Source organism: Pseudorca crassidens, chromosome 2 (genome assembly GCF_039906515.1).
Source record: "Pseudorca crassidens isolate mPseCra1 chromosome 2, mPseCra1.hap1, whole genome shotgun sequence".
NCBI lineage: Eukaryota > Metazoa > Chordata > Mammalia > Artiodactyla > Delphinidae > Pseudorca > Pseudorca crassidens.
The window spans coordinates 183,489,369-183,512,082 of NC_090297.1; positions in this window are offsets into that span (position 1 = coordinate 183,489,369).

Sequence of the window (22,714 nt, forward strand, 5' to 3'; positions counted from 1 at the left end):
TCTCAAGGTTCCATTTGTTTTCCTAGTTCTAATAGCTGTTCAATATCTTCTTTTAGACACACGACGAATTTGGGGCCAGGCATACGAATTCTGGCTCAACGCCCACTGACCAGCCTCTTCCGGTCCAGGAACCTGCTGTACGTGACATGGAAATTCTCCCACTGCATCAGAAGCAACACGTTCACTACCTATCACTCAAGGTAAATTTCACACGCAGGTGTAAACACAGCTATCCCAGAAACATGACCACGAGGGAAACTTCACAGACCCCTGGAAAATGTTCCCAGTTCCGTTATTCCGGGCACAGCTCTCCTTAATGGCCAGGAGCTCAGGACACACTGCTCACCGTGCTGACTCATCAAGATCAGGGCCACCTTGCTGCCCCCTCACGCCGCACCTGCGCTATCTCCCACACTCCTCCAGCCAGCTGTAACTCTTGGGAGATTTGGGGGCCCTGCCAGGGGCCGGCTCCGTGGTCCCCTGACGCACCTACCGCAGACTCAGAGCCACCCGACGAGGCCTGCAGCAGAGAGGGTCAGTCTCCACGAGGCCCCCTGCAAGCTCGGATCAAAGGAACTGGCGAAGAGGCATCTGGTAGTCCCGACCCCTCCTCCTGCCACTCTGCGCGCAGGGTGAGCAACCGGCTGTGACCCCGTGGCAGCCACAGCTTGTAGCAGCGCCCCTGACTGCGTCTGGCTGTCAAGACACGCAGGGCTCCTGGGGACCCCGGAGGCTGCCGGCTTCGTGTTTCACTGTTAGACTTTTTGGTCTCAATAAACTCAAAGGCAGGTACAAAATTGAGAGAATTGGAAGGTCCTAGAAGAAAAATACCACTGGCATGTTTTACTCAGCTGTTCTTATGACTCCATGACATTTAAGCAAGGCCTCTCCTGGTCCTGGTGACAGCCCCAGGGGTTCTGGTCCTATATGACTAATAATAGCTGGAAAAAACCATTGTGACCCGGGGGTAATGATGAAACGCTGGCCTGCGAGGAAGAGCTGTTGGCAATTCATCTTTTTTTTCAATCTGCTAATCCCAAATGTATCCCTCCCTTCCTTTCCCCTTTGGTAACCATAAGTTTGTTTTCTATGTCTGTGAGTCTATTTCTGTTTTGTAAATAAATTCATTCGCATTATTTTTTAGATTCCACATATAAGTGCTATCATACAGTATTGGTCTTTCTCTGACTTACTTCACTTAGTATGATCATCTCTAGGTCTGACCATGTTGCTGCAAATGGCATCATTTCATTCTTTTTTATGGCTGAGGAACATTCCATTTCTGTATATGTACCACAGCTTCTTTACCCATAGCAATGCATCTTGATTCTGTTTCGGGTGATTAAAATGCTCCTTAGTTCAGAGGTCTGCTTTTCCCGATTTCCTACCTACACGTACTGTCTTGACTCCGCCTCCCTGATCCCTCTGCCGTCAGTTCTGTCCTCCGTCCACCCTGTCCCACTTGCACCTGTACAATCACACTCACCTGAAAACATGGGGCTTGGGACCAGGCAGCCCAGGACTCAATCGTGTTATTCTCCTCCAAAGAATGCGTGTGCTTAGCATGATGGGCAGAGGTGGTGAGAGCACAAAAGAACTATATGTTCATAGTATTTAAATGATTCCTCATTGGCTACAGGAAAAAAAAGAATCTGGAAGCCGCTTAGCCATCCGCTACCTGGGATCCTCCTATAGTACTCACGAAATCGCCCCTTCTAGGCAAACAGGCTCAGTGACGGCCCCCTTGCACTGCAGCTCTTACTATTCCAGCCCCCTGGAAACTTCCATTCTTTTTAGTAATATCCCTATTAGGTTGAAGGCATCTTGAATGCAGAAATCATTTTGTATTTACCTAGTCTGATGTGAGATAAAATATAAGCATATAGAATAATAGGCGATTAACAAATTCTTGAATTGATTGGTTACTCCTCTTTCGCCTTGAAAGACAGAGTTCAAATCCCATCGCTTCCATAAAGCCTCCCGGCCCTTCTGCCCCGCAGGTTCCCTTCCTCCTTTATTCCTCAGCCATAAAAGAGAATGAAATGATGCCATTTGCAGCAACATGGATGGACCTAGAGATTATCATACTAAGTGAAGTAAGTCAGACAGAGAAAGACAAACACCATATGATATCGCTTATATGTGGAATCTAAAAAGATGATACAAATGAACTTATTTACGAAACAGAAATAGACTCACAGACTTCGAAAACAAACTTATGTTTACCGGAGGGGAGGGATAAATTTGGAGTTTGGGATTAACATATACACACTACTATATATAAAATAATCAAGAAGGACCTACTGTATAGCACAGAGAACTCAATACTCTGTAATAACCTATATGGGAAAAGAATCTGAAAAAGAATAGATATATGTGTATGTATAACTGAGTCACTATGCTGTACGCCTGAAACTAACACAACACTGTAAACCAACTATACCCCAATATAAAATAAAAATTAAATTAAAAAAAAACTACCCTAGTATCTATTTTCTATACAGTTCACTTAGCAACCAACCAAGAGATACAATTCTTTTGCTATTTTTCATGAGTTAATGCTTTATCTCCTCAGGCACCATGAAATGTCTTCCCTACTACAATCTCTGAAGTCCTAAATAGGTCTTTCAATAAACACAAATAATACTTATCTATTTAATTTGCCAATGTGAATTCTAATTGTGTATGTTAATTATAGACAATTAATATTCATTATTAATTAAAGCCAGATAAGTTTTTTTAAAGCATACTAAAATATTGTAACCCTGCATTGTTTTGGTTTTTTTGTTTGTTTGTTTTTTTTGTTTTTTTTTTTTTGCGGTACGCAGGCCTCTCACTCTTGCGGCCTCTCCCGTTGTGGAGCACAGGCTCCGGACGCGCAGGCTCAGCGGCCATGGCTCACAGGCCCAGCCGCTCCGCGGCATGTGGGATATTCCCGGACCGGGGCACGAACCCGTGTCCCCTGCATCGGCAGGTGGACTCTCAACCACTGCGCCACCAGGGAAGCCCCCTGCATTGTTTTATAATAAAGTCAAACTCTCGACATTTTCTAACAGTAGTGAATGACACATAAAACATGCCCATTTAGTACTAAATTTGGAAATTGAAGTATAACTCCTATAAACGTAATTTTAAAGGACACGGCTTCTGATTTGAGTTGCCATTTAACTCCCCAAAATTCGCACTTGGAAGACACTCAACAAATCGGTTTATTTAACTTAATAAAGGGCATTTAGGTCCTTGATTTGAGGGCTATCTAAACGCTTCGTGCCTCTCATACCTTCTACCATGTTGTCCTAAATTCCCTCATTCTCTGTCATCTCTTGAGAAGCCCTCTAACTGCAAATAACACACTAAATGAATAACATCTTAATGTGAGTTAATTTATCCAAAATTAAATAGTCCATTGCTTTCCAAGACCCCAAGAAAATAAGGCAAGAAACAGATGAGTTGTAAAAAAGGAAGAAAGTTCCAGAAACTTCCCTTTTTTTCCCAGGCTCTGAGCTCTTTGTCTGACAAGAGATAGTTATAATAAATTGTAAGACACAATTCCTCCCCATTGTAAAGTGAAAGGATTACTGGACGCTAATTAGTTTTCCATCATCTAGACCAGCAGTCCCCAACCTTTTTGGCACCAGGGGCCAGGTTCTTGGAAGACAATTTTTCCACGGACAGAGGATGGGGGTGGGGGGCATGGTTCAGGCAGTAATGTGAGCAATGGGGAGCGATGGGGAGGGCAGGTGAAGCTTTGCTGCCTCACCACCACTCACCTCCCGCCGTGCGGCCCAGTTCCTAACAGGCCGCGGACCAGTACCGGTCCGCAGCCCAGGGTTTGGGGACCCCTGATCAAGGCTGATCAGGACACCACTCTACAACCACACTCTTTTTCCCATTCTCGTTTTTCCAAAACATGCTTTCAACCAGGGGTGAACCTAGGTTTGGGGGACCTGAAGCGAATACAATTTCGGGGAACTTGCTTACGAAAAATATGTAAAAGTACAAATACAAATGTCTGTGGTCATTATGAATACGAAACACCCGCATGTTCTCCAACATCAGCCAACACGAGGAAGTGTGAAAGGGGTTGTGATTATAATTTCTCAGTTTTTCAAGTGTTGCACGAATGTCAGTGTGATCCCACACGACCATGTACGCACCTGCACTGTCATGTAGACTCGACCCAATCCTAATCCAGCTCCGCCTTCCAGTTCCTGCGGAAAGGGCCATCTCTTATTGCACGTGGAAATGTCAGCTGTCTCTCTCAGGCCAGCCCTGTCCCTTGTTACGGACTCTTTTTCCTTTAGCTCTGCGACAGCTCGTTTTTGAATCTTCTCGTGCACTGTAGTTGTCTCCACCGTCAGTCAGTCAATCAATCGACACATCGTCTTTAGTTTTAGTCATTGTTAGTGAGCCGCCCCGTGCGCCCGGCTCTGTCTTAAGCCCTGGGACACAGGCAAGAACACGAGAGACCAGGTCTAGGCTTTTGCCACTAGGGTTTCCAGGAGGAAGACAAGAAACAGATCAATAAACAATCAATTATCAGGGAGTCATAAGACAGGCATGGCAGGGAAGGGCGGGAAAGAGTGCCCAGGTGATCTGCCACAGCCTCTCTGAGAAGGTGGCGTCTAAGCTGAGACCTTAGACGTAGCCATTCCAAGCTGGTCACAGTCAGCAATTCGTGTGAAAGCCCTCAGGCAGCAGCGAGCCCGTCCGAGGAGCGGGGGGAAGGCCAGCACAGCCCCACCAAGGGTCGGGGCTCTGGGGACCAGGGTAAGGAGTTGGATTCTACTCTAAGTGCAGTGCAGAGCCTCGAAGGGAATGAAGTGAAATGGCTACATGGTGGGATTTGCAGTTTTAAATAACGTCTCTGGCTGCCGTGTGAAGGATGGATTTGTCGCCGGAGCCGGAGTGGAAGCCTGGAATCCGGGGAAGAGGATGATCGGTAGACATAAGGGTCAAAGTCGAGCTTCTGGTCCCCAGCTGAGCCGCCCCCCAGGGGCCCCCTCCCTCAACCACAGGTCAGGCCTTTGTCAGGACCCTGAGGAGCTAAGACAGCTGCCAGAGGCCTGTAACACTGCCTAAGCTTCCCCAGACCTGCTCCTTCCAATGCCTCCTCTTGATATCGTATACCCAGGAGGCGGAGAGGGAGGAAAGTGGGGAGTAAGATGAGAAGACCACTCGTTCTCCATTTTCCCTTTCAAGAGAGGAACACATCATTCCCCTAAGCTGGGGGCACGAAATCAGAAGGAGCCCGTCCCCCCGGCTCTAGAGACAGACAGACACGGGCTCCAGTCCCAGCTCTGTCACTCCCGAGCACGTCCCCTCACTTCCCTGCTAGGAAGCTCGGGTTCCTGATCTCTGGAATCAGGTGCGTAACGTCCAATGGCGTCTCAGCAGGGGTGACTTGAGATAATGGCTGGTGCTGGGCAAAGCAGTGGCGTGTTCCTCCCCAACCTCGTGACAATTTGGCCCTGGGCACAGGTTCTAACGGGGTCAGAGCAGCCGTCTCCCTGCCCGTCACCTGCTGCACAGACCCACCCTTCCCGGGCTAGCCTTTGATGCCCAGCCAATCTCACAGAGCTGACTTGTGGGCGAGACATCTCTGAGAAGTTCAATTGTATTTCGGTCCAGAATCGTTTGCCATTCTCCTGTCCCTAACACACAGGTCCCTGTGTGTTGACCTAACCAGTTGGTGGTGCTTCGAGTCATACATCATGGGGCCAATGGCGCCTTAACCACGAATTACATTAATATATCATCAAAGCCACGGCATTGTTATGATGTATGGCTTTAATACATCATTGCAGTGCCGGGCTGCTAATGATATATTACTCAAAACCATAGCAACAGCTAGAAAGATCAAGATAAGTTTTGTATTTTTAAAACTTATTCTCAATAAATACGATTGTTTTTTCAGTTTCCACAATAAAATACGTGTTCCAAGGATATAGGAGGATGCAAGTTCACCTGATAAGTATCAAGATGTTTTCTTGGTTGTCTTTCTTTCACTGTTTACTCTATACCCTGCTCCTAAGTTCACTTCTAAATACCAGATGCAAGTCTCAGAAAAATAATATCACTGCTGAGGGTACGCTTCTCTGAGTTTTCCAGGGATCTTCAGTTCAGTGTCACAACTGCACGTCTGTAGAGCAGTCGTTTCACTAATGGAAGTTCAAGCATCTTCTACCCAACTTTCCGAAGGATCCTAGGCTATGTCGGGGCGGAAGTGCCCTTCGGTCAACTTATGGGCAAGTCTGCTTTATACAACGCGACGTGGGAAACGCCTGCATCTCTTCTTCCTCCCCTCATCGTTGTCACCTGAGTGTGGGCACTCAGGATACACCTGAGTGTAGGCTCTCCCTAGAGATTTCCAACATGTCAGAGGGATTTAAATCTGAATCTCAAATCTTCCACCCGGCAGCCTGGAGCCGTTGCTATTTTTAGCACAACGAGAATTGGCAAAGAAGTGAGAATCGTGTAATTGCACCCATTGCGGTAATAACTCCATGGCTAACAGGGAAATCTTTTAATCCAGAGCCTCGCTGCACATCTCAGCTGTGTGACACGAGTTCCGGTCCCTTGGGAATGGTCTCAAGAGCAAACAGGCACTTAGCATGTGCACATACATACAAGCACACACGTGCACGCTCACATATACACACCACACACACACACACACACACACAAAGAGGGAGAATGAGACATTAGGGCCAGAAGCTGACCCCAAAGCAGGCTTGCTTAAGAAGACGCTGATATTCTGATAGCCACAGGCCCTTGGATCGACTTTTCAAATTCAATTCTTGAGAAACTTCAGAATCGGTGTCATTTAGAGAGGGGTCACCCAGCCCTGCGCAGAGGCGGGAGTCTATTTCTGAAATTTCTCAAGTAGACTTTTATACTCTCCGCACTTGGCGTGTTGTGAGATTCAGAAGCATCCCATAGCATCCCGATCTCTGGGTGTGGGTGTCTCTCGCCCTTTTCCCAGGGAGGCAGGAGTCTTTCACCCCAGATGTCTCTGAACCCCTCTCGGGGCAGGAAAGCCTGTTCGCATTCCAAATGCCTGACGTGGGAATTGAAGTCTCTCCCCTCCTCTCTCTTCATCTGGGCTGGAGGCTGCAGGGGAACCAGCTGCGTGAGGACGGATGAGGGAGAAATGATGATTCAGCACCTACGCTTCCTGCCAGGACCTCAGTGATCAGTTTAGTCTCAATCAGCAGATAGAGAAAGAAAACGTCCGGAGCAGAGACAGGAAGATTCACACCAGAAAAGGGAAGAGTGGCAAAGATCCTCGACTCAGAAATGGGAGATTTGTGATGGGCTTGGGCTGAAGAAAGAAGCTCCCGGATGTTTTTGTGCTTTGCTCTTCAAGGCAACCAGAGAAAGGGAGCCTGGAAGCTTATAAGCCACAATTAGCCACAGAGCTACGAGGGGCCTCAGAGACTGGAGTCCAGACCCTGGTTTTACAAATGAGGCACACGAAATGCCAAGGGTGCCTGCAATTCCTAGACCATTGTTGTTTCCAGCATGACAAACTTTTTGTCTTATTTCTTTTCCCTTACTGGTTATTTATTTTAAATATAGTAGTGTGTACATGTCAATCCCATCCTGGACCATTTTTGGAGACATTCATTCATTATTACATTCTAGGGGGCTCAAATAGGAGTGGAAGCTTTTCTCTGCCCAGAATGAGCATCCTCCCCAACTTCTGCACTTGGCCTGAGTCCCACTCCCCCTTTAAAAGCCAAGCTCAAGTCCCGTCTCCTCCAGGAAGCCTTCCTGACTTCCCGCAGACTTTGGTGATTCCCCCCAAGGCTGACTATTTTTACCCAGTGGTGCTTTGTATTATCTCTCGCCCTTTCTAAGATACGCCCAGTAAGTTCAGGTTCAGAAAGAGCGCCCTTCGAGGACCGACAGACTTGCTGTGGGTGGGGTTGGGAGTGGTGGGAAGGGGAGGGCCAGAGAAACAGGCACCTCTCTCAGAGCAGCTGTCTAACGCAGGGTGCTAATAAAGGCGGGAAACAGACAGTGTGATACGATCTCTTGTAAAGACCGAAAATATTCCTAATGCCTTTCTGTATATTTGCCTTCGTCCTGCCTCATGGATAACCTGACTATGTGAGTTATTTGCAAAGAGGAAGGAAGTTCTGTTGCGAGTCCCTTAATCAGGGTGCAAAGTAAAACGTTTGTGCCCTTTTCACCATTATGCAGTAATCACTTCTTTCTAAGGTTTTAAGCTGGATTGCCACAGTGTCATTTTTATGGACAGTTAAATATATGATGATATAGTTATATGGGGGAGAGAGATATATGCAATCTGCAGTTTTCTACCCTAAAGAATAGTTTGGAACATACACACGTGTAAACACTACAAAGTATTGGGTAATTTTTGTCTAGATTCTTCGAAGAAAATTAGAAATTTATGGCTATCTCAGGATTCTTATTAAGAAACAGATATTATTATGTGGTTTCCTGAGGATTCTTGTCCTTTTTTTTTTTGGCCATGCCACACCATTTGTGGGATCTTAGTTTCCTGACCAGGCATCGAACCTGCACCCTCGGCAGTGAAAGCAGGGAGTCCTAACCCCTGGACCGCCAGGGAATTCCCAGGAGTCTCGTCTTTAATTGCTTCAAGTAAACAAAAGTTGCTTACACTCATCCAAATAACACGTTTTCTAATTCTTCTAATTTTTCCCGCAAACCAGCCAGAGAGCTCTTGGGAATCAACTGAATTTTCAAGATAAGAGAAAGGCACATTCGCTGCACAGTATCCATCTTTCACATTTGTAAAACGTGTCCTTATGAGATGACACCTTGGAAAAGGATCTGCCAGCTACTCAATTAAAATATGCTTTATATTAATAGAAGACTAAATACCATGGTTTATCACGTAGATACAGAGAACAGAGTAGCGGTTACTAGAGGGGAATGAGGGAACGGGCAGGGGTGGGAGGGTGCAACGGGTAGAGGGGACCGACTGTATGGTGATGGATGGAAGCTAAAGTTTGGGTGGTGAGCATGTTGTAGGGTAAACAGAAGCGGACCTATAATGTTTTACACATGAAACATATAACACTATAAACACATGTTAGTTCAATAAAAAAATAAATTAAAAATAAACAAATACATATATCTCATGGTTTACCAATCCAGCAAGACAGCCCAGTGAATTGGTTTCACTAAATCTAATTCCATGAGCCACACCGAGTGCATCCCCTTCTTCCTCTAGAGTATTCAAACGCACTCCACCGTTCAGCAAGAAAAACACAAAGCGGAGCTTCCCGTCAGGATCAGGATGTAACATTTCTGCTTCACGGACAATGAACAGACTCCTTTCCTTCTTCACTTTCCAGCGATCGTGTGTGTTGGGCAGATACACACAGCACTTCCGCAACCTCCCCATCAAGCCCACGTGACACCCTCCTGAGGCCAAACACTTCTCCCCAGGAAAAAAACGTGGCCAGGCATTATACGTTTCCCCAGTAACTCTAGGCTCTTCTGACCTTCCTTCCTGCTGGTGTTACATCCTTTGTTACCAAGATAACTTGTTTATAAAAGTGCTTGTATCATTTACGGAAAACAAGTGACACATGTTCTACCTGGGGCGTGCTGCAAAAGTAAAGGCCAGAATCAAGCGAGAAACCAAAGGCTCTCGTTTCTGAATCTGAGGTTCCGTAACAAGGAGAATTTGAACTCACAAGACTGTCATTTGGACACAAGAACTTCCCCGGGGTAAAGGTTTCGCTCTGCAAGCTATAGATACTTTACAGTTCTTTCCTTCTTATGAATTTCACCTTTCATAATAGTATTCTCTTGTTTCTGAAGTTTAAATATGCATGTGTGCATTTGGGTATAGGCGCATAATATGACAGATATTAATCAGACTTTCTGTAGCGGTCGTTTCACGATATATACAAATAGGGAATCATTATGTCCGCCTGAAACGAATAGGATGTTATATGTCAACTATACCTCAATTTTTAAATTTTTTTTAAAGTTTTAATTTCATTGGTGATTTAAGATGTCGTGTTACTTTCAGCTGTACAGCAAGGTGATTCAGTTATACATATACATATATTCACTCTTTTTTAGATTCTTTTCTCTTATAGGCTATCAGAGAATATTGATACCTCAAGTTTTAAAAATGCATTCGTGCGTTGCTCTATCGTGCACAGTTTGCACATCTTGGGAACACTGCCCCCCTCACTGTTTGCTGTGTTCACACCGCACTGCCGTCCCCAAACAAGCTTGTTCTCCTGTGACCCCTGACCCTCACTTAGGTAAGTCCCTGCACGTGGAATCCTCCTTCCATCCCTTCCCCCGCCAAACACTGCTTGTACCCAAGTCTCACATCAGGCTTCCCTTCCCCCAGGAAGACTCCCTTTCCCAGGACAGATGCTTTTCTCCATGTCATCACAGAGGTTTATCACACAGCGTGACACACGTCCGACACATCTGTATCCTCAAGCATCCTCCCGAGACTGAGGTTCCTGGGGACAGGACTCCACCTGTCTCATCACTGTGCACCGACAGCGTCTAATCGGGCTTGACCCTGGTGGATGTACTCACGGCATCTTTGGAGAAAGGGTCGGTGAACGTGACCTCTAACTGCCTAAACTAACTGTTTGGGGGCTGTACAAAGAGCAGCGAGGCTACGTTTCTGCACAAAAAGCAGAGTGTGGGTTGAACCCAGCTCTCTCTCACCAGCTGCCCTGTCTCTCTTCCTTGAACGGGCTCTGCTCTTTCCTCTCTAAAATTCCATCCTCCAGATCTTCATGTGGTGGATGCTGTCTTCACACCATCTCCTCAGAGACGCCTCCCGTGGACGTTGGGTCTAAATGAGCCACCTAGCCCCTGATATCCTTTCGCCTGCTAGAGTTCTCTGCACAACCCTCTTCCTACCCTGATATTGCATTTCTGTATTTGCGTATCTTGTCACTCTACCACCATCAGAGTGTAAGCCCGTGAGGGTGGAGCCCTCGTCTGCCTGATTCACAGCCATATCCCTGAGCCTGAAACTTCACTGCACATAGCAGATGACGAATGAGCGAATGAGTGATTAAAAGATTTAAAAGTTCTTCCACCTAAGTCGAAAATTGTCATAAAATATTCAGAAAATGCTTCTAAATCAGCTAGAAAAACCACTAGATTTACATACTAATTATTGATAGTAAAGCCATCATTTTGTGTTTGTATCCGAGTCACCTGGTGTGAACACAGGCAAGACACTCGGAAAGGAGGGAGTCGGTGACCCTCAGTGCCTGTGAGCAGCTGACCTGGTGGAAGGGGCGCCCTCCTCGGGGAAAGGCTCTCTTTCCCGTATGTAAAGGCCGGAAAGCCTGCCCAGGTGGGTGTGAAGGAATCCCAGGTACCCGGAGGCCCAATGCCTAGAATAGGCGAAGCTCTTGACAAGAAGAGCTACAGAGAAGAAGTTGAGTTCTTTGAAGACCCATAGGGATTTGAGTCTTACCAGGATGTCTCAAATCAACCAACAGGTTCAGATATTGGCACCCCTAGGCATTTCCTAGATGTTACAAGGCATAGACCCAAGATCTGGATAAATGTGCTTCCCACTAGGGAGACATGAGGGATCCCAGGAGCATCTCTAGGTTCCAAGACCTGGAGCAGCCCCAGAGATTCATGGGTGTGAAACCCCAGCTCTCAGGACAATCTGTAGTCAAACTACAAAACACATTCCTTTTGGAGCTCAAGGGCCAACAGCCTCTTTCCTCCAGGAGCATCCAATACCCTCGAGACCTTCAAGGCACAGGAAAATTCAGTCACACGGAGCCCCAGAACTAGGAATGGCCCAATTAGCCATCCCCAACTGAGATGAGCAATACTGCACAGGCTAAGCTGGCTTTGAATCCAGGCTGCCCCATTTATTTACTGTGTAACCTTGGGCCAGTTCCTTAACCTCTCTGAGCTACCATTTTCCATCTGTTATAAGATAATGGAATAATGCTCTCTCAGGGTTATTGGCAGGGCTAAATGAGCTAGGGCATATAAACCACTTAGCAAAGAGGAAAGGTTCAATCATTTTGGGCTATGGTAATTATTATTGTCATTAATAAACAAAAGCGGTTGTTATAGAGAAGCAATCGTTGCAGAGTAGAGGATTGTGACTCAGAATTTTGAGTTATGTGCCTCCATTTACAAAAGAGCCACCAAAGAATAGTTGAACGTGCAAAGCTCAGATTGCTACCTGCTGGTTCTTTGTCATATGTACCCTTTTAAAGAAACCCCTTTGGAATTGGGGGGATATAAGCTAATATGGCCTGGTATTAACAACATGTCTCTGCTTCTCTAAAAGGAATTATATTGTATATCCGCAGGATGAGACTCACCACTCTGGGGCTATAATTAGTCCACGTCTGTTAAATAGCAGTTGCACAACTTCCTAGTAATTTACTGGAATCCTAAATTATAAGGCTGCTTTTTGAAAACGTTTTTGCCTGCATCATCTTAACCTCCCAGTCTCAATCAGGCTCGGGTCTCTTAAACCAGAACGCGAACTAGCTGCTCTTTGCCTAGCAGAGAAATTCTAAAAGCATCCATTTAACTCTGTCCTAAATTTCACCAACAAGGGAGAGAGAAAGTTTATGTGTCCACTGAGAAAGCAGTACGGCGAAGGGAGCCTAACAAGTCGATCTTTCCCGTATCTCCACAGAAACACAGTTGTAAGAAATATCATTCGTGTGCGCGTGTGATATTTCGTGATGTTAAATCGATCATCAACAGATTGATTAGGTAGAATGTGCTGTGTTGGGGAGGAAAATTTAAATCGATGACAGACATTATCCAAAGGTCTTTAAAGAGATGATCACTTTTTAATAATAAGAAAGAAGGAATGCACGGATTGCTATCATTTCTAATGCAACTGCAAGAAAACAGACTCTAAAAATCTTTAAGTAAGATACATTATGAATGTGAAAAGCAGAGCCCTATTTAGGAAGAGAGAGTATCTTATGTCAAAATGAAATAAATTTGCATCCGTTTAGAAAATTTAAAGTAAATCAATACAACATAAATTACAGGTACTGGAAATAGTGCTGCTGGTTTTAAAGGAAGAGAATTGACACTAGCCTTTATTATGGTATTAGACAACATATAACCAGAAAGCAAAACCTGGAAATTAAGTCGGATGCAAAGCATACTGATCGTCCTATGTAATCGGTACCCCTAGCATGTACCTGATCAATGTATGTGACATTCAGAGTAAGTGACTGATGGGTAACAGGTGTACTAAGTCATCAGCGATCAGGCCTGAGCTTTGCTCTTGAGGGTCAGCCACGCCACTGCACTGGAACAAGTTTCATTTCCATTTTCTCATTCAATTACATCTTGTTCCGTTCCTCACTAAAATTTATAGCAAACTTTGCAAAGCTTTTGACCTGTAGCATCTTATTAAACTTTTATGAAAAATCAATGGAGTTCCATCCTACGGAGGCACTGTTCCTCATGCCGTTGTCAGGGGTGAGTGAAGCCTATTTACCCCCAAATCTGATGAGAGAGATTGGAACTGCAAGAAGTTTTCATCTCACAGGCCAGGGCGCCATAAATAGGAAACACTCATATTTTTCTAAAATACGGCATTTCAAGAAATGCCACCTTGTGAAAATGAGTCTGAAAAGGTAAGCGAAAGAGTACGTCTTTAATCATTTGTCTCTTTTGTTGTTGTTCTCATCTCATCGCTCTTCCCCGGAATAATGCATCCGTCTCTGGGCCACAGAGGACCCGGGGAGCCGACGAGCCCTCAGAGCTTTGCCGAGAAGGGAAAGAAGCCGTGCTGGGCGGGGGGCGGGACGCAGTGGTGAGGCGCCCAGAACCCCACCACCTGCCCTGTGGGGCTTTCCTCGGGTTCACGTTTTTAAAGAACTGTCAGATTGTCTGTCACCACTTCACCAAGCAGCACCGCAATCCCTCCTCTTCCTCTGCTGACTCCCCAAAGGTTTTGACCCCCCAAACCTGTAGCAGAACACGTTCCAGACACTGTCAAGAGGCAAATTCTAGCCCAAGTCAAGAACTGGGGAAGGAACCAGCGTCAGCGGGCAGGCTTGTCACCCCGCCCCGATGCACTGTATAGAACGTACCACGCGGAGTGCTTGGCTAGGCGCTCTCCCCGGAGCCCTGGATCTGTCCGTCCAGCCACCTACAGGACACCTCCCCTCGGCTGCCGTCTGGGTGCCTCGTAGGGGACACACCCGACCCTCCTGGACAAGCCGGATCCCACGGTCCTCATGTCCTACAGCTATCTCACCACCGGTCACCCGGTCACTCGGATCAGAAACCTGACAACCATCCTAGAATCACCTTACCTCCTAAATACTCCTTGAATCTGTACCTTTGCCCCCTACCCACCCCTCAATCCCAACTTTGTCTTTACATCCAACACGGTAGCCCTCCAATCTCTCTCCTAGACTCTCACAAGTAGCTTCCCAACTGTGCTCTCGTTCTCCCGTCTAGGCCACATAAATCCATGATAAACTCTGACTCCTAATGACCTCCCCCGGCTTCCGGTCCTGAGCACACGCTCCCTGCCCTGAAGCCCTTCTGGGTCTCCATCAGTCACCTCCAGCATGAGGTCCAGACACTCCGTGATGGGGGCCCGACCTCCCCCTCAGCCCCGGGCTTGGCCGCCATTTCCTGAGCACCCCATATGTGCAAGGCCACAGGGTTTTGGGTTTTTTCCACATAAAATGTTTGTCAGAGCTATGGGTTCACAGGCCCCTTAAAAAATGCATCTCTCTTGAAGCCTAGGACCCAGTGACTTGAGTTTGGTTTGTGGAGATTGAAAATTTAACAAATCACAAGAGAGTGTGAAACCCATACTCCATCCTTCTTTGGCCAGTGGTTTCTCTCAAGTCTTCTGAGTGAGAAACGTCTGCAGTGAAAAAAAGCAGCTAGTGACCACCTAGAGAGGTGGGATAGGGAGGGTGGGAGGGAGACGCAAGAGGGAGGACATATGGGGACATATGTATATGTATAGCTGACTCACTTTGTTATAAAGCAGAAACTAACACACCATTGTCAGGCAATTATACTCCAATAAAGATGTTAAAAAAAAAAGTCCACCCACAGGACTTCCCTGGAGGCCCAGTGGTTAAGACTCTGGGCTTCCACTGCAGGGGGCACGGGTTCGATCCCTGGTTGGGGAACTAAGATCCTACAGGCCACGCACCGTGGCCAAAAAGTTTTTTAAACTTTATGAGAAAAAAAAAGAAAAATGTGTTTCAAAACAACCCAAGACCCTTCTTTCTCTTCACCTTCCTGAGGTCTGGCTTTCCCCAGGATTTCGTCCCAGACCTGCTTTGTTCTCCTTCAGTTCCTTCGGGAAGTTCATGTGCTCCTCAGGGAGAGTGAGCCTGCTTGGTTCTCCACCGTGGGCCTTCTGCTGGCAGAATACTGATTCCCACTCAGATCCCCATCTCCCGCCTGTCTAGACCACTGACCCCACCTGTGCCCAGACTGTTCAGGTGGGCGGACCGAGAGCTCTGGGAAAGCTTCTGTACCTCGTTCTTCCAAGAGACACACTTCAGACCCGACATCTCCTCTTTGGGACGTTGTCAAATGTGTCCGTGAATGAGGCTGGTGGAGCCAATGGAGCCCTTGGCCACCAGGGCACAGTAGCCCCAGGCAGAGAAATAAGGCTACAGCCCCAGATGAAACAAGCCTGACCGCCAGCCTACCTCTGGGCTCTTTCATTCTTCTGAGCTAAAAATCTCATTTTTGAGTCGGTTTGAGTTGGATTTCTGCAGTTCCTTGCAGCCCAAAGTATTCTGACTGAGGCACGTGGCTTTCATCAACACCCATAAGCTCAGATGGACATCTCCGGCAAGCACCTTCTTCCTGAGCTCCTGCCCAGATGTCTGGATGCTAACTGGCTCACCTCCAGCACTTCACAGGTGACAGAACCCACTGCCCCCCACCATTCCATTCTCTCTCTCCCTTGATTAATACCACTATCCACCCAAATACCCCAGCTAGAATCCTGGGGACCCCCGACCCCTCCCCCCTCTTCCAGTAGGTCCTTCCCCTACCCCCACCCTGTCCAGTGGATCACCAGATCCTGTTGCTTTACCTTCTAAATCCCCAATAATTTATACCTCTTTCTCCCCACCTCCACGCCTTAGTTCATCATTTATCCCCTGGATTAATACAAAAGGGTAGTTAGTTACCTGGCCCCAGGGCCTCATCAGCCACTCCAGAGTTAGGACGATAACAACAGCATGTACTGAGCACAAGTGCTAAGAACTATTAAAGCATTTCACATGTATCACCTCATTCGATCCTCAGAATACCGTCTTGAGTCAGGTGAGTTCCCAGAGAGAGGCATTTAAAGTGACAGGGATGTTGTGGGGGGATAAATTAGGAACTTGGGACTAACAGATACACACTAGTATATATAAAACAGATAAACAACAAGGACCTACAGTACAGCACAGGGAACTATAGTCAATATCTTGTAATAACCTATAATGGAAAAGAATCTGAAAAAGAATAGATAGATATGGATAAGTGAATCACTTTGCTGTACACTTGAAACATTGTAAATCAACTATACTTCAAAAAAGCAATACAATAAAGCAAATACAATCTGCAATAATGAATACATTTGCAATAGATGCTAAATATCATTAAATTATTACATAATTTAGACAGTAAATATGGTCTATTTTTGCTTCTTTCCAATAGAATACATTTGATTACATTTTTTTTTATACAGCAGGTTCTTACTAGTCATCAATTTTATACACATCAGTCAATACATGTCAATCCCAATCTCCCAATTCATCCCACCACCACCACCTCCCCCACGGTTTTCCCCCCTTGGTGTCCATACATTTGTTCTCTACATCTGTGTCTCAATTTCTGCCCTGCAAACTGGTTCATCTGTACCATTGTTCTAGGTTCCACATATATGCATTAATATACGATATTTGTTTTTCTCCTTCTGACTAACTTCACTCTGTATGACAGTCTCTAGATCCATCCACGTCTCAACAAATGACCCAATTTTGTTCCTTTTATGGCTGAGTAATATTCCATTGTATATATGTACAACATCTTCTTTATCCATTCATCTGTCGATGGGCATTTAGGTTGCCTCCATGACCTGGCTATTGTAAATAGTGCTGCAATGAACATTGGGGTGCATGTGTCTTTTTGAATTGTGGTTTTCTCTGGGTACATACCCGGTAGTGGGATTGCAAGGTCATATGGTAATTCTATTTTTAGTTTTTTAGGAAACTTCCATACTGTTCTCCATAGTGGCTGTATCCATTTACATTCCCACCAACAGTGCAAGAGGGTTCCCTTTTCTCTACACCCTCTCCAGCATTTGTTGTTTGTAGATTTTCTGATGATGCCCATTCTAACTGGTGAGGTGATACCTCATTGTAGTTTTGATTTGCATTTCTCTAATAATTAGTGACGTTGAGCAGCTTTTCATGTGCTTCTTGGCCTTCTGTATGTCTTCTTTGGAGAAATGTCTATTTCGGTCTTCTGCCCATTTTTGGATTGGGTTATTTGTTTTTTTAATATCGAGCTGCATGAGCTGTTTATATATTTTGGAGATTAATCCTTTGTCCGTTGATTCATTTGCAAATATTTTCTCCCATTCTGAGTGTTGTCTTTTCATCTTCTTTATGGTTTCCTTTGCTGTGCAAAAGCTTTTAAGTTTCATTAGGTCCCATTTGTTTATTTTTGTTTTTATTTCCATTCCTCTGGGAGGTGGATCAAAAAAGATCTTGCTGTGATTTATGTCAAAGAGTCTTCTTCCTATGTTTTCCTCTGAGAGTTTTATAGTGCCTGGTCTTACATTTAGGTCTCTAATACATTTTGAGTTTATTTTTGTGTATGGTGTTAGGGAGTGTTCTGATTTCATTCTTTTACATGTAGCTGTCCAGTTTTCCCAGCACGACTTATTGAAGAAACTGTCTTTTCTCCATTGCATATCCTTGCCTCCTTTGCAATAGATTAGTTGACCATAGGTGTGTGGGTTTACCTCTGCGATTTCTATCTTGTTCCATTGATCTATGTTTCTGTTTTTGTGCCAATACCATATTGTCTTGATTACTGTAGCTTTGTAGTATAGTCTGAAATTAAAATTAAAACTTAAAAAAATTAAGTGACAGGGATGGGATTTGAACCCACCTAGTACAGCCCTTAACCATCAAACTGTCCTTTCTTATCATGTCACTTGATCACCTAAAATCATCCAGGGCCTCCCATTTTGCCTAAAGAGCCTTCACGTCAAAGCCCCTGGGTGGACCCTGAACCCTCCTCACCCACATGCATTGTGGTTAGTTCCTGAAGTTGCCTTCTAACCTTCACGCTTTCTACAGTCCGTTCCCTCCACCGGGAACTTTTATTCCATCATGAGCACGTTCAGATGACTAACTCCTATTCCGACTCAGCCCAGGTTCGCTTTCTCCCCAACACCCCAAGGTATTAAAAGCCAGCCCCTATATCTTGCTTTTCACACTGTAAGCTGAATGTTGGTTGTCTCCCCTACTAAACACTAGGCTCTCTGGACGGTGACCTACTCCACCGTGTCAACAGCGAATGACATAGAGGAGATCTAAATAAATATATGTGGACTGAATGAATTCATTATACTTGCAGCTGCCCAAAGGACAGGAGTGCCTTGTATTAGAAACAAGATTAGGAGGCCTGGCCATTCTTAAGAATTGACCTGTGAATACTAAAATTATTTTACAGCTTCAAACACATTACTAAGTTACTAAAACTCTGTTGAAACTGTGTGCACTGAACCAAACAAATCTTATAGCAATCTTTATCACAAGCAATTGAAGAAAGATAACATATAATAATAAAAGAAACAGTATACTCCTGCCTTCAGGCAAAAGGTATTAGAAGTCAAGATTTTTTTCAAGAAAAAAGTCAACAAACATCTTGGCAGTGAAATGGGAAAGTCAAATTTAGTCAAGATGATATCATGGAAAGAACTTGACCCAGTAGGCTAGTCTACTAAAACTATTCAACTCATCTTGATGTAGTCTCTGGAGGGAATATAATTTTTCTCTGATTTTAACCTTGATTACCATGGGGAAAAGCTTTAAACGGGATGCTCTTTTGGTGATAGATAAAACGTGTGCTGATGCATCATCGAACGTGAGCGCAATTCTCCAAGGATGTAAGTGTTTAGTCATTGTATGGCCAACGGAATATCATGGCCTATTTCTATGAAGCTATGTTTATAAATATGGCTGATTGTGGAGTACTTGCTGAGATGCTGAAATTTTGCTGCCTTTTAATCAATTAGCCATATAACACAGCAATAAGACAGTTCATGAAAATTTTCTTTAAGGAAAAAAAACAAGGGAACGTAGGTAAGCAATATCGTCCAGTACTCTAAATATAAACAGTTCCAAGCCGTTGATAATAGGAAACCATGGTACAATAAGGACATTTGGGAAAAGACTGTGTGCATCTAAAGATGAGGGGGAAGTAATTTGAGAAAGTAGCCAAATCATACTATGTTAGAACAAGAAGACTCCTTACAGATCACAAGACCTTCGTTATTAACTACATTCCCAAAGCCCAGTAAAATCAACAACCAAGTGCAATAATATTCCAGCTACAAGCTTTTCAATCCCGTAGAATCTTATATCTAGACCTGGATATATTTCAGACTTAATCAGATAAATAATTGCTGTACTTTTAATTCTTTGCAAAGCCACTAAGTCTTTGGTATTTCTTTTGAAATTATACTGGGATAAAATCCCTTGACTTTTTACTGCATGTTTACTGGTATCACACCTTGTATCAGATATGTTATCGGGAAAACTAGTGTCAGATTAATCCAATCTTTCCAACTTTAATCTTGTGCTTTTTTATAAATCAGAGTGCAATGTGTTGAAACATTTTCCCATCAATTACTACAAAGCAAAAATATTCCTCTTAGTGTAATAATTAAGGCAGAAGCTACAAATAAATATTGCAAATGTTATAGAATCAAAGCAACAATCTTCAATCAGAAGGTTCATTTTATCAGCTTTTCGATAAAAGCCTATCACCATTTACTTTACACATTTTATACTTTCATCTCCCAAATACTTGAGTGACATTTGATGCCCAGGACACCTATGGCCAACTTATAGGGGTAGGTGAACAGGGGAAAACTGGAAACTGGGACAGCATTTAAGTTTTTGTTTAAAAATAGGAACTTTTTAAAAAGTCAATAAAATTTTTAAAAGAATGTAACGTTCATAAAAATGATTTCATGAAATTCAAAAATGTTTGAAAGGATGGTATATTTTAGGAGAAATAAGGAAATGAAAATAAGGCTTCCTTTCTGTTGAGATAAAATTAAGAAATAAGGTCATCAGATGATTTTGGGTGGGGGGAAACATAGACATCTCAAGTGTGTAACTTCTCACTACATAAGAGTAAACTTGGACTGTATGTGAATTCAAATTTTTTTTAAAAAGCATACCACACCATCTAATAAATACAAGAGAGTACAGCACAGATCTGGGTTTAAAGAAACAAATTTTTAGTTGATATTGATTACAGGGGTGCTGAGAAGTTTCGTCATGCACCCAAAATACCCCTCCTACCAAGTTAACTGAAGCCTAAAATTTCAAATTTTTATTTTCTTAGCTTAGAATTGTATCTTATTTTAAAGTACAAATAGCCCTAGAAAAGGTCGACTACTCAGCAAACTGTCATTTATATTTGAGTGTAAACTAGGTTGTTATAATCTCTCCAAGTGTTGCTAAGAGACAGGCAAAAATGGTGGAGAACCTGGATACAGATAGGTAGACGGAGGCAGATAGAATGAGGACCACACAGGGTGAACTTCAGCTCACTCGATATTTGGCTGGAGCTAAAGAGATTTCTAAATTTTGACCACGTTAGTCAAGACAAATAAAAGAACTTCTTCCAATAACTAGACAGGCTTTGACTGTTGTTCATGTCAGGTTATAGATCCAAAGGCTTGGAAGGGAATGAACTTGACCTCCATCTTCGCTGTTTCCTAAACTCCCTGATCAGGTTTGCTTTGCAAAGGTCACTTTTATTACTCTGGGTAATAGTTATAAGTTAACATTATGCATTTTGCATGAGCTAAGTCAAACAGAAATTAACGAAATTCCGATGGCTTACTTCAATGATAAATAACGAGCCACTTTAAGGAAGCGATCTCCTGGGGTGTGTGGAAAAGCCTGCCCCACTGAAGCAGGCTCCTGGGTGTGGAAAACAGGAAACGGAGCAGCCCACGGTTGGAAGGACAGGCAGCTCAGCGTGGGTCACCCAAAGTGGGCACAAGCCCGTGCTCTGGCTTTGTTACATTTTCTTTTTTTTTCTTTTTTGTGCTATCCATATTTTTTTTTAAAAATCCAATCACTCTGAGACATCTACGAAAATACCACACACATCAAGAGCCAATAAGATGATCTCCCTAATCCAAATTATAAAGGTGCATATCGTGTCCACTGCTCCCACGCTGCCTTCCTGAAATATCATTTGACAAAATTATCATCAGCGAAAAATTTCAAACTCTTAAAAGCCTGTAGGGAGGGTCTCCGTGTTTCTGCTATAGTAGCATGACATACAGGAAATATACTGTTCTAGATTAAATTTTTATGGACAATACCTTTTTCTTTCATCTTAAACCTGGGAGCTTAAAGCTTTCAATTTCATGTGATAATGTAAAGAAGGTCTATAACCTATAAAAATATAGGAGATCAAAACCTATTCCTTATCATATCTATTGAAATGATCTGATTCTCCAGGACAATTGTGAAGATGAGAATGTTCCCAAGCAATAGAGGGGAGCTGTCTTTACTGTCTCCCTAACAGCCTCACATCAATCTTGCTTTGAGGACATTACATACCATCAGTAAAATTCAGTTCTCTATCACGTCACATGACATTGTTCCATACCCATCTTGACCTTAACTTAAATGTTGTTTCTGGAGAAAATGGGCCAACAAATCATATTTTCTTAAACATTTTACTTTAATCATTTATGAGCTCACCCATCTTGAAAAATACATCAGAAAACTTGAAACATGGTAACTTAGAAATAACACAACAAATAATGCCTTTTTTTTTTTTAATGTTTATTTATTTGGCTGTGCTGGGTCTTAGTTGCGGCACGCAGGATCTTCGTTGCAGCTTGCGGGATCCTTAGTTGCGGCGTTCGGGATCTAGTTCCCTGACCAGGGATCGAACCCGGGCCCCCTGCATTGGGAGCGTGGAGTCTTAACCGCTGGACCACCAGGGAAGTCCAAATGTCTATTTTTTAAATGCATAAAATTTAAGCCAATATGATACAAATTGGTTTAAATTATCTATTTATATAGAAAATAATTATTCAAATTATTCTGTTGAGGGTCTTTCTGTTCTTGTAATAGTTTGAATTTCAGGGCAAATTAATATACAATATGCTTTTCGTATTTACTCATTTTTCAAGTATGTTACAATGAGAGGAATTGGTACTGATTAAAAATCTGAGTACGGGGACAGTTTTTCCAGATTCTTCTTTAACGAGGAACTAGCTGGACATCTTCCCCAACGGTATTGCTATGAACAGCACAGTACAACACATCCTGAACAGCATCGGCAGCGCATCTGGAATTTGTAAGGGAGGTGCTATGAGGAGGTCGAGGGAAGCAGACAGAAGAATGTAGGTCTGTCCCTCATGCAGACAGGGCCTGATAGCAGAGCGTCTCGGAGGAAGAGGACA